General features: G+C 41.2%; 1 protein-coding gene across 3 annotated transcripts in view; it reads right to left on the bottom strand.

Moving 5' to 3' along the window:
- Positions 1 to 13,799, bottom strand: part of cdk14 (cyclin-dependent kinase 14) — a 127,374-nt gene that overhangs the window by 101,920 nt on the left and 11,655 nt on the right. The window contains exon 1 of one of the 3 annotated variants that reach the window (XM_036539202.1): positions 3,124 to 3,241. The exons of 1 other annotated variant lie outside the window; for it this stretch is intronic. The gene's annotated coding sequence lies outside the window, so the exon portion shown is untranslated. Of the gene's footprint in view, positions 1 to 3,123; positions 3,242 to 13,799 lie in introns of those variants that run through there. One more of the 3 variants, XM_036539203.1, reaches the window with a different exon arrangement.

Genomic DNA, 13,799 nt, shown 5'->3' with positions numbered 1-13,799 from the left:
AAATCTTAAAACACATAAAAAATTACAATCATTGTCAATATAAATACTGCATTTACGAAGCACCATAATTACGTGTGTGTGTGTGCGTGTGTGTGTGTGTCTGTGAGAGAGAGTGTATATGATTTTACAAACACACATGCAACATGGTCTATAGAGATAAACAATTCTAGCCTGTGCTGTGTGTGTTTCTTGGATGATGTTACATAGGTAGAAAAGTTTAACATAGAAGCCAAGCACCGTTCAGGCACAACATTGCGTCAAACCAGATCAGTGGAGTGCAGTGCACCAAATACCGTTAAGTGAGACACATCTCAATGCAAACAGTGAAAGCATGTCAGAAGCATCCATTTCCCTTTGGACAACACAACAGAACATTGGACTAGTCCAGCAAATCATTGCTCTGATCTTCTCATGTCTTATAGTCTCCTGTTTTTGCAAACTATTTGCATTTTTTCCAATGATGAAGTTCTCCAACTTGCAGCTTAATAGCCAACCACACAACTCTTGACCATTAATTAGCTGGGTGCTGTTGATCTCAGAGGAGCAGGGTAGGGAAGGTCATTGTAAAAACTGTATGTGGCATGTCTGCGAACAGAATTTACAAAGCCCCCACCTCCCCACCCACACCCCAAAAAAAATCAGCTATGATCTCTGAAGCAAAATCATGCGTTGTTTTTACCAAGGAGGCCCGCCTTAACTGAACAGCACCAAGAGAAACACGGAAGGTGACAGAGCCAATATTAACCCACACAATTTGATGATTACATTTATTAGCACATCGATATTAAAGTGCTTTAAGGCAGTGCCTCTCAAAATGTTCCAATGAACACAAATGAGAGGAATAAATTAGCCAGTGGCTAGAAACATCTCATCTATCATTCATTTCAAAAGTAATGAATGATTAAGGCACAACAGGGTAGTGGTAACTGTTATTCAAAGATATACATTCTGGAATGAAAAACAAAACATTCAAAATGTAGAATTTACCATGTGTTACTTGTGCTTTACTAGATTTATATGTATCATTTTTATCAAGCACACATGCATTCTTCACTCTAATCTTTGTCTGAGACTTGTCTGAAGGGAATCTTGAACCCAACAAGGATTTCCAGTGTCTATAATGCAGAGCACTGCTTTATACAGTGACATGATATGTTAATTATTATTAACATAGCCCACATCCATTCCAGTCAGAGTTTCTTCAGGCTTAGATATATACATAATGTATAGTCATATATAGTTTTAATAGTAGCACACTGATTATTACTGTTATTTTTATTCAGCTTTTTAACGCTCAAATTCAACTGACTGGAACAAGAAATATCTTACAAAATACAATGCTATCAAGTGCTGTGAAGTTCTGTTGAGTTTTCTGCAATTTCTGATACTTAACTTTCTGCAAGAATAACGTCTAGTAGTGGACCTACAAATACACAACATTAACAAGCTTCAGGTTCATAAGGCTGAAAGTAAGGGATTGTGTGCTCTTTAAATGTGACAACCATGCCTTTATGGATTATCCTTACTGTAGCTAATAAAGACGAAACTCAAACTTTTTACTGAAGTGATTACTGCATTATAGAGGATGCTGAAATGGGTCTTTTTCCCTGTTACTCTTGTAAGTTGTTTTATGCAAGGTCCAGCATTTGTGTGCCATTACTGGCAGCAATCCAACAAGCTGCAGATTACGTGAGCAACAAGCCAAACATTTTTAAATGCTGCGTTGTGCAGCAAGGACAGTGGTGAGGGAGTGACACCGAGACCGAGTTCGACAGGAAGTTATTGGATTTTAATGTTTACGCTTTGGGCACTGTGGTTGGAGCCTGTAATATTCCAGCTATGGCCACACATAGGGTATCACTAAATGACTTCCGTCACCTTTTGGATAGTGACACCATTAAAACCGCGTGTCCATGACAATTAAGACAGGGGTCCCCCGATTACAGGATAAAAGATGTAAATAATTAATGTGTCCTGTCCTTCTGTTCCTCCCTCCTCCCCCCATTTCACCAGAGACCGAGCTTCAGTTAATTAAGTGCTCGCTCAGAGTGTCCGAGCGTAACTCTCGTTCTTCTGCTCGAGTGCTCTTTCACCAACACAGCCCTTGCGCTTGACAGCCAGAGCTTTTCAAGAGCCCTCTTCTTTAAATTTCACAAAGCGGGGCACATTTCGCCCCTCAGACGCAAACAGAAACACGTAGAACGGGCGCACAACAAGGCCATCGACACAGAGGATACGACAAAGCTGCAGCAGCTATACACGCATTCCACCCAAACCAACGGTGCGTAAGAGGGTAAAGGAACCCCAGCCCCTCCCCTTACGCTTCCTTAATTCACATGTCAGCACCCAGCTTTACTCCGTATTGGAAAAACAGGCCCTGCTCCTCCCCTCCATGCTGCTCAGGCTCCTTGGTCCTGCTCTTGTAGCCCCCCGACACCCAGGGCCCTGCAGAAACTGTCGGCAGAGAGACAGACCCCCAGAGCCAGTTGGATCCTGTGTGACACGTGATCTGTTCACACAGATGGGAAAGTGGCCCGCCACATCTCCTCCATCCTTCGTTCCCCCCCCAGGGGCATGAAGCCAAGCGTATGCCGAGATCACTCTGCATCCTTAGCGGGACAATACTGGAGCAAAACACTGCCACTCGAGCGGACGTTCATACGACTAAACGCTGCCACACCACAGCACAATGAGAGAAATGGACCTCTGAGAAAAAAGGGAACAAAAAAAAACAGAACAATGCCCCGCTGAAACCACAATCAGAACCTGTTTTGGGAAACTGCAGATAAGGCTTTTTGTACTGCACGTCCAATACCCCCGAGACCAGCCCAGTCTCTAACGGGCCTGCCAGAGTGTCGGCAGTATGTCACTGCAAATGCTAGCACACCGGCGATTCTCACACCGGAACTGGCACCGTAACATCAACGCATTTAATTCTACATACAAGGTGTGTTTCGGCGTTTGTGTGTGTGAGTGTGTGTATGTGTGTGCGCGTGTGTGTGTGTTGCTGTCATGGGACTACTACTGCTCCGCGAAGCGTTCATCGCCCTGCCCCGAGAGAGAGAGAGAGACAGAGAGGGAGAGGAGAGAGAGGAGCAAATCAAAGCTAACGCCTCGCCTTACCTTAACACAGTGACTGTTTGCGGTAGACAGCTCACCTGTGCCCCTCAAGTGTTGATGAAATGCATTCAGGCCAATCACTCTCGGCAAATGCACTCAAAACATCGCTCTGTCCTAGCCAGCTGAAATGGGAAGGTTGTACTAAAGCAAAAGGGGGAAAGGAGGGGCTTCGCAGAAAGATGCGCTGCAATCCTCACTGACAAGCCAGAGAAAAAGGGATGGATGGCTTTTTAGGCTCAGAGACACTTTTCATATAAGGTGTGACATGGCAAGCACTTCGTCTGGGTGCCTTTGAGCTGGATATTAGGGGGATGGGAGAGCGCATGGACCCCAGACTGAACATGGACTAGTCTGTGGAGTTTCAAGGAAGCTGATACAGGCTGCCTGTGCAGCATCGTTGCAACCATGCGTATGCTGTCTGGGCAATCCACAGAACTGTGCCTTTTAAAAATCTATTGATTTGCAGCGCAGCACCATTTAAGTGAAATATGAAACCTGGGGCTGCGGAGCATGCATTAATCCCACACAAAAATGAGTAACATCAACAGCACAAGAAAAATCTTAACAGAGGAGAAATACGACCATTTCTCAAGTCCTACATGCTAGACTCTAGAATTTCAGATTTTTACTACGAAAGAATGTAGCCTTTAGAATGCCGAAATAGATCCACACACACACACACACACACACACACACACACACACACACACACACACACACACAGACAGATACACACACACATATACACACACAACATATACACACATATTGATATGTTTGTTTTTTGTAATACTTTGTAGTAATTCATCCAAATATTACTACCATTTATTGCTGTTATTTTTATTCATGATTTTTTTTTATTTATTATCTTGTGGAGAAGTATAAAATATATACTTCCATGCATACAATATGATAGATCATACATTATTCATACAAGTGTCAAAACACATTTGCATTCACATGCTTGCATCAACAGTGTAGTATCCAAAAGAAGCTGGAAGCGCTAACGATGATGTTGACTTTCACTCTTAATTTCCTGGCCAAAAACCTGAATGTATGCCAGCCATTTTCTTCCAGCTCAACGTGAATAGCTCCAGGTACTGAAAAGAAATTCCAAATGGAATGCGCACTGCTGTGGGTCGGACTGGGTTTAGCGAGCATGGCTATTGACCAGAACGATATGTGGATCAGGAGCATGTTAGCGCATCTTATCTGGCCCAGCAGCTCAGGGTAAGGGGGAATGCCTGCGGTTACTGATGGATCAGAGGGGGATGAGAACTGGAATGGCGACAGCTTCCTTTAATGCATTCCTGATCACAGGAATAGATAGGATGGCTCAAAGCACTGGTGGTTATACCGATTTCTATTACATGAACCACCAAGATGTTCATGTACCTGTATTCCATGGACAGAGCAACAGCGTATTACAGCACCACTACCCAATCCAAATCCTTGAAGTAACAAAAGGCAGGGTAATACCATCTGGTGGTACCATCTATATCTGTACAGTACTATTTACACGGTTGCTTTACACCCATTTTATCGAGCAGGAGGCTTAAGAGAAACCCAAAGGGCTCTTCTCATGATTCCTTGGGTCTAGATTGGTGCTTTTTTCACCAATTCAGGACAGTTGACACATGTAGGGCAAAACGTTTGTTACTATTTGATAGCCTTCCTACTCCGCCTATTTCACTCCGATTCTGTGCGGGTAAGTTGTGTAATTTTGCACAACATCACAGAACAAGGAAATGTTAACAGTTTTCGGACTGAAAATTTAAATCATGTGATTAACATCAATTTTAAACTGAAATTATCTACTTGGTTATGATATTTCACGCCACACACACAGACACAGACACACACACATACAAGCTAAACCACACATACACAAGCACAACACATACAAACACGCACACACATGCACATACAACACAGACATGCACAGGCATCCCCCATAGATACACACACCTACAGAAACACACTTGGCTTTCTGTGAAGGTGTTGTTCAAAGTGAAAATTAACTATGAATCCTAAGAGGACAGTAGACTTTGCATCTTGCATTATTAACAACAGATCATCCTACACAGTCGTACGTGAGGCTAAACTTGGAGACAACACACAACTGACCATACACCACTCTGCCAGGCTCCCTGCGGCCAATACACAGGCTAAACAACTAACTTCCAGTCATGATCTTTCAGGTTCAAGCCTCAGTTGCCATTGTTCCTCCTCTAAACCACATCTGAACTATAATCTCTGCTCCACATGCAGTCACTCCACCACCGCCGTGTAATTTGTTTGGACAGATGACTTCCTTCCATCCATCGTTCTTCTCAATAACTGCTACCAACATGCCACACCATGATCTCTTCTCTCCTAGGGATTGAGGGGAAGAGGCCACAGTGATGAACAGACAGTCTCACAATGAACCCATTTTACTATAGGAAGCAGCAGGAGAGAAAACAGAGATACATCGATCTAAGGTTACAGGCCAGGGGAGGGGCTCTTTTATTTTTTCCCTGTGCCAGTTCAGACTCACACTATGGGACTAAAACGAGCCGAGGGCCCGAATCACTCAAACGTGGTCATACGTGTGTCAGTTTCATGACAGCTGTTTAACGTGACCCTCCTGAACAGGTGATCCACACATGGGAGATGGTCATTAAAAAGTCATTTAATTGTCATCAGCTTAATGTGCTGCTGTCAATCAAAATGGTGGGATGGGCAGGCTCATTATGTAATTAACATATTTTGAATATTAGCTTATTTCAGGGCAGACTATATGTCTATATATCCATATCTATTGCTCTCTCTCTCTCTCTCTCTCTCTGTACATATACATGCATGCATTTGTAATTTCAAGTTGTGAGGGAATAAAAATGTAAATTTCATGGCAAAGGGAAACAATTTTTCATTATAAATAATCTAATTCATGGATATTAAATATTTCATATTACATACATGTATCACTTTTTTATTTTGCCTGTATATCTTTTTAAAAATCCACATAACATGATGATTATTATAAAAGGTCCTCAAGTGGCAATTAGGAGAACCTATTCAGGATGTACTAAAAAAAACAAAAAAAAAAAAAAAACAAGTGCTACACAATAACATCATCTTACTCATGAATACTACGCATTAGAGTGTCACACAGGCACTAGAATAACCTCTTGTCCAATGCCAAATAATGGGACCTTCCATCTTCTTGATGCAAGAGAAATTCACATTGAACTAAAGATCCATCCAATATTCCATATCCTTTTCAAAAAGCCCACACAATTTATAATATGCAATGACTCAATGCAAGCTGTATTATGCTCTATATATAAACATCTCCATTAATATGTATTAGGGTGGATAACTATTCACCAACTCCCTCAACAGGAAGCCATATACACTGAATATTGGCACGGTATCACTTTCTAGCCACCTCCACGGCCCCCTATACCCTCACTTACAGGAGTTGACACGGAACATTCTGAAAAATCATGCTATTATTTTATTGCAACATTTTAATGACAGTGGCACAGTCACAGTAAGCTTATGTGACAGGTGGCTGTTTGAATTTAAAGTGAACACAAACACAGTTGGTAATTTCAAGACTGTGGGGGGTAAATCAAATGGAGGTTGCTGAAGGTTAACAGAAAAATAACTTCAAGCTGTGAATGCACAATCGCATTACGAAGTATTCTGAATCACCCCCTTACACACTGCCCAGTGACACACAAGAGCGGAGGTGGGAAGGCAGTGCCTGGGCAATTAGAAGGTTGCCAAAAAAGGACTGAACTTTGGGTTCACATCCTGGGTAGAATATTGCGATGGTACCAAAACACAGCAAAAATACAGGATGTGTAAGACACCCTGTATAAGGGCATCTGCTGAGCAAACAAGTAATAACTAACTACAAATATAAAGTCTGGCTTCCAAGATTTTGAAAATTAAATATGTCAAACTGTCATACAAGTGGTGTGATCTGCCAGTTGCTCATGTGTGGCAGTCCAAGCATCAAACTGGACCAAGCTGGTCTCTATTTAAAAATTCTGCAGGTGGGAAGAATATCCACAGGAGCAAAGTAGCAGCTGATGCTTTCATTCTTGCATAAACAATGGCTGGCAGAGTATTTCAAAAACCAGGGAAAATGAGAATTTAGAATCTTTGGATAAGAACACAGCAGCAGAAGTGGTACAGAGGAGACCACTCCAAAGGAAAGAACTCCCCTAAAGGCTTAAACTTACGAATCCAGGCCTTTTCCTAAATCAGATATTAACGAGAGAATAAGTATGCAGCTGGTCCATAAGTATGCATAAAATACTGCATTGCATGTAATAATGTTGTCATGTTACTTCATATCCATCGCATTGTATGTTAGCTGTTGTATCAGACTGTGAATAGGGTCACAGCCCCAGTCAATCAGCCTTCTTCCTTATGAAGTATAGTAGGACTAGGAGAACAGCTGTAACAAGCATGAGTATAAACACTTTGTATTCTGTTTGTGGAAGCAGAGGTGAAAACCCAGCAATCAACAGAAGGCAGTCAGGTATAGCGGCATCCCCTACTTCTTCTCCCCTCAGATGTGTCCGGGCCTGGCTGTGGGCACACAGATCTCTATGACTCTTTCACCAGTTTGGAAGTCCCCTGGCATGGCCTATTAGCATTAGGACATACAGCACAGACTCAAACACCCCCTGGCATGTTTTCAGACAGCGCCTTCCATATTCTCACTCTAGCAACAGCTTTGCTGTTATTCTGCTCTTCGTGCTGCTCTCTCGGCTGTTATGCTGCCGATCAATAAAAATAAGAAAACACTGTATATTGGAAAATGTTCAGATTGCTTCAGAGCCCCTGCAATGCTATTAATTTAGGAGCTAATTAATGAAGCCATGCCCTCCGCCTGAGGGATACATGACAAATATTTTAATTGATGGAGGGTTGCTAAACTGCTCATCAACTGGCTTTCAGTGATCTGGGCCGTGATATGCTTCAAAAGGTGTGCTTACCTTTGAATGCAAATACCTTCACGGCATATGTTTCCATCATAGAACCAAAGAGTAACCTCTTTTTTTCTCATTTTGTAACCCATTTACTCATGTCATTCAGTTGCTTCAGGGTCATAGCAATAATATGCTTGTAGCAATCATATTTATGAATAAAATATACTGCAGAGGAGAAAATCCTCCAGGGCTGTACTGCCCAGAGTCCATGTTCACATAAACATAAAATACAGCTCTATGGGCAGAGAGACAGCAAGTATAGTATATTCATTTCTGTAATGGAAAGTTGTGTAAAAGCAAATACAGCCATTTGAAATTTAACATGTAATGGCAGCAAATAAAGCACTTTTAGAATGAAGTATCTGTATGGCCAACAAACAAATATAGTTTGATGGAATACAGAATTAAAGAACTAATCCTATGGCCTAATGACAAAGGCAGAATACAAATCAGAATATGAATATATGCTTTGTTTATATCTGTTTTTCATTCTCTGTCTTATCTTGACATTTGGTATCCAAGCCAAGGGTCACAAAAACATCAGATCAGTTGAAACAGTTTCCATCTACCTAGCCGCATGCTAAATGTCAGTTTGGGTCATATTCTTTGAACTGCACGCAAACAGGAGTCTCTGGAACAGACAGAAATGACCCGATTGTAAGCTTTGTTATGACTGAGAAATGGATTTTGAAGTCAATGCCCAGTAGGTGGCAGTAGCTTGCCAGCAGGTGCAACAGGGACAAAAGTACTCAGGTGAATGGGGTTGTCTATCCAGTGGGGTTAAAGGGCAGTTGTTCAAGCATACTATGCTTATTTCATAGCACGGCAAACAATTACCATGAGTTATCTGAGTGTAACAGAAACAGAAGAGCCAACAGACAGCACTGCAGTCAAAAGCCACCTGGGGCTTTTAGTTACCTTTAGTTAAAACAAAGCATTCAAACCAAATCCACAAAAATTATTCTTCTGGCTGTAACAGATATTACAGAATCCATGGGTTTGTAGAGCACCCAATGGTTTTGGGTTTTGTTGATATATAATTTTTCCAGTATGCACAATTTAATTTGTGTTGACATTTGCCTGGTGCATGTTGGATGGATGCAGCTCAGACAGCGTGGACTAAGCAGTGCATTTGAACTGCTAATCCCCATTCCTAACAATTAAGTGATCCGTGAGGAAAGAAAAGATGCACTGCATTTTGAGCCATGAGGCTGAAATTTCAATTGGTAGAAATTACTGATGCATACCTTATGACAATGGTACATACAACCTTGTCTCTGCCCACAACTTTTATTTGTAATCATAGTTAACTCTATCAGAACATTACATCAAAAAAGGGGTATTACATATAATTTAAGAATGGATTCAACACGGAACATTTGAGTAACCTCTTGAAAGGTATTACCCTACAGAATTGCCATGAGGAAAAATTGGTTTGACCTTTGAAAGAGGCCAAAAGATCATTATGCTGCTGTTGCATTAGATAGCGATGGCAGGCCAGAGACACAGTTAAGAACCTTGTTCAGCAGACCAGCCACACAAAGTGCTTTTTTAAAATAAAATCAATAGGCCATCAGCTTCTCTATATTCTTGTCATTTCAATGACCTACAGAGAGTAATATCTACATGCTTAGAAAACCAAACAGAAGATGTTTATCAGAGGCGGTCGGAACATAGAGGTGATGTTAACTTCCCCAAAACTGGTAGGAAATTGGAGGGGAAAAAAAAAGAGTGAGCAAAATCAAAAATGCCACTTTTGCATGATTACGAATTCTATCCTGACACGTTCATCAAGCAAGGCATGCACAAGCTCAAAAAAGCACTCAGAGGAGACAGAGAGATGGAGGAGCTTTCAGTCACACTCAGCAAAGCCTCCTTGATGTCAATATAAACTCCAGGGGGCGCAGGGTCGTAAATCGTAAACTTGTGAATGATAAAAGACACCCAGATTTCTCCAATGACAGTGGCAAAATGGCAAAGCGTAATGTGTCTTATCGTGGGGGAGATAAGGAGAGATCACAGGCTCGCCTCGGCAGCCTGAATGAAAGGGGCCCTTTGTTGCCGTTCATCTCAGGTGGGAAGCATCAACAATGCGCCGCTTGCGAGAGGTGCATTTCGGCAAAGATTTTCACACTGTCACTCATCATTTTGTCGGGCTTTTAAACTGGCGTGCCTCTAATGAGACTTTCAGCATGGAACAAATTCACTGCGGCTGAAGTAAAACAATAAACCAACGCTTTGTATCCCATTGGTTATATATAATGGAGTGTATATCTGTATATGTTTATAAAAGCAAAAAAAAAAACATATAATGAAAAAGTTCAAATACATGAACACCGGAATTCTAGTTTTCGTTCATAAAATTTCAGTACTTCATCAGGCTTCAACAAATTATTCATACCAGCACTGTACTGCATTTAACATTTAACAGGTGGCTTCAAGCATTTCGTTTTTATTTTGCACATGTTGATTTAGGCTAAAACAGAAGAGGAAATCAAAAAAACGTATGTTTGCTGCTATTGATAAAAATATGAATATCAGAAGAAAATAAACACAACAGCTACCACAATGTTACAGAGGAAATATCCCCACACTGTCTGTGTTTCATGATTTCCACTAACATAGAAGAGGATTTTCATGGCTCACACCAGCTTTGTGTAAAGGTCGTCTGAATGGCAAGGTGGCCCATCTTTATTTGCCTAAGCCATAACAATCTCAGAGTGTCAGATTCTGAATCTTATAAATACCCTTCCACACCGGTGTGTTTGTGGTGAAAGGTCACACCATCTCCATTCTGAACACATTCCAGCCAAAAAAAGGTCAGCTAGGACTCTGCTGGACAGCACATGGTCCCTTTCTGCACTGACCTTCAAATCCCTGCGCCATCCTCACATCAGAGATAATGTTTTCCTTCACTCTTTTTTCACCACAGCAGTTAATTAAAGAAAATATTTACCTGTGACATTCAAAGCTCTCTCCACACTGATAGGTTTACAGTTTAACCACATGGACAAGATTAGGGTAAAAGTAGCTGTCAACTGACCGTCTCACATTCACAGTAAAGCATTTGTGTAATTGCAGTTTATAATTATAATTCAGCTGGGTGCTGCCTTCAAGAGGCAGAAGCAGGCAAGTGTCCTTTCAGTTTCATATCCGCATGTTAAGACACAAGCACAAAGAAGCTGACTGTGAACCTAACTTTATTCATACCTTTTCCACATACACAAATACGGCAATTTTCAAGGAGAAATACAGTCCATCGTTTAAAATTCCGATCATCATTTAAAATACCGATTTCATTATAGTCTGCATAGCATGATATCATCTTAGATCAACAGGACAATGAGCAGTTTAAATAGCTTCTCCCCATCTGTTCGAACCAACAGCACTATATAACAGATGTCTTTTCACTAAACCCTGTGTCCTGATTAACCCCATATTATGCATGGTAGCTGTTAGCTGTTAAATTGTTAAAAAAAAGAAAAAAAAAAAAAACTTAAAAACTGCTTTATACCAACATTTGCATTTAAATGTCAAAACAAACTTTAATCCATTGGAAAGCTTCAGGCATCATTATGAGGGGTAATTAAAACACGGAATATGAAAATTCTGTAAATGGCAAAGTAGTCTAAAATACTGATATCCAAGGCCTCACTCTGACATGAGGATTACCAAGGCGGTGTCTAAAGTATTTTCAGATGTTGTCCCAACAGGCAGCCTCAGCAGAGACTGAATGATAACTCCACAGCATCACGTGGTCAGGTTAGCAAAACAGTGGATGCAGTGGTCTCTTAAGAACCCACAGGTTGTTTTGGGGCAAATGAGCTATTTTACATTCATGTTTTTATCTTGTGAAAGTGTCTGGGTGGAGAGACAAACCACCGATCAAGCTGACTGCGTCTGTAGGGCTATCTTATCTTAAAAAAATACTGGTACATAAAACCTGGTACCTTACATGTTTTTTTTTTTTGTCCCAACCCCTTTGGTCCCTTTTCATAAGCCAAAGAGAATCACATGGGGTTGTTTCCAACAGGTGGATAAATTCTGCCTTCAACAGGGTAGTTTCTAATTATATGTCTATAATGAAAAAGAAGTGGCTTCTATGGTAACACATGTAGCACAAAAACGCATACAGAAATCAGCCGCATAACAACATTTTCACATCCACACATGGCTGAATACACCGAATCACCCACAATGCCCTATTGATGTTTTCAAGGTTGTTCCACAATCACTGTAAAGCAGCAGCTTCCTGATATCTCTGAGACAAAAAAAAATTATAGACCACTGTATTTTATCACAATATCTTAAATAACAATATGCATATTGTACAAAAAATATAAAACTGATGCTTAATCTTAAAGGGTTTTCATTAACAATCACCCACTGGGTAATTACTTACTGAAGGTTCAAGAATTTCTTCCGAGATCCTGAAACTCTTTACAGCTTACATGAGGACACATTAGGGGAAAAATCCTTACTATACTATGAGCTCTGACTGGATGCTTAAAGTCTCAAAGACAAAACTGAGTGTCTATCTGGCATTTTAGCCTTTCTTATAAACCAATGACCAATTAAAATCCTGAAATTGCACAGTGCGGATCAATTCAAATTAGATCTTTATTTTTCATAAGGAGCCTGAAGAATGAGGTACCATCAGCAGTCTGAAACAGTCTGTTCTCATGCACCCAGAAAGCCAAGATCAGAAGACTACTGCTAGACCATATGTAGCTATTCCATGATTTCCAAATGGGAATATTCTGTTGAAAGACCCCAGCTCTTACAGGACAAATTCAGGTGACCTTCAGTTTAACAGTGTTCACCAAATGCTCCCTGAAGTCTACCAAGCAATGTACAGTTCTATACAGTCAAAACCAGTGGCATATTGTGGTACAGATTTTGCCGCTTGAAACATGGGCAACTATATGGGACAACTACCATTGCTCCCCACTGAAGCCTCTCCCACTGGGTCAGTGGGGAGGGGAGCAGGGAACTGATGATGTTACCCTTGGCTGCTCTGTCCCTCTGATCGTGCCAAAAATCTGCCTAGGGTGAACAGGGGAAACCTGAATGGTTCTTCCAAAAAGATTCCTGACACTGTAGGGATGGAGGGAGGGAGAGAGATGGTGGGGAGAGGGAAACGGGAAAGAGATCACTAGAATCTCAGAGATTTTTAAGGCCCATTCTTCAAAGGCAGCAGTTTTGAGCATCATACGCAGGACAGGGGGGTCTCAGAGCTCTCATATCAAAACCTCAAATCATTTTCGAGTCGATCCATAGGCAAAGAAACTCACGAGGAGGAGAGGCAGCAGATCAAAGTCTTCTCTCTGGCTGTGAATACCAAGCGCAGCCTAGGTGCACATTCAGCAGGGAGTTATCAAATCGGATGGATGCATTGGATCCTAATCTATGATGGATTGATCTACTGAAAGGGTCCCTCGATAAATACCAGAAAAGTCTTTTCAAGGCAGAATCAAAGGTGGCAGAAGTATTTCAAGGAGAGCAATTTACACGGTGTAAGACTGTCATTGTCATTTTCACAAGATTAATGCAATCTGTTCTAATATAATCTCATCCTGATGTCTTACTTTTCATTTCCCCCCCCCACACACACACACACACACACACAAGCATGTTCTAATATATATGGTGTGTGTGTGTGTGTGCGCATTCATGTGTGTGGAT

This window comes from Megalops cyprinoides, chromosome 10 (assembly GCF_013368585.1).
Source record: "Megalops cyprinoides isolate fMegCyp1 chromosome 10, fMegCyp1.pri, whole genome shotgun sequence".
NCBI classification, from domain to species: Eukaryota; Metazoa; Chordata; class Actinopteri; order Elopiformes; family Megalopidae; genus Megalops; species Megalops cyprinoides.
The sequence above is the reverse complement of the archived record's forward strand: the minus strand, read 5'-3'. Positions and strand labels throughout refer to the sequence as shown.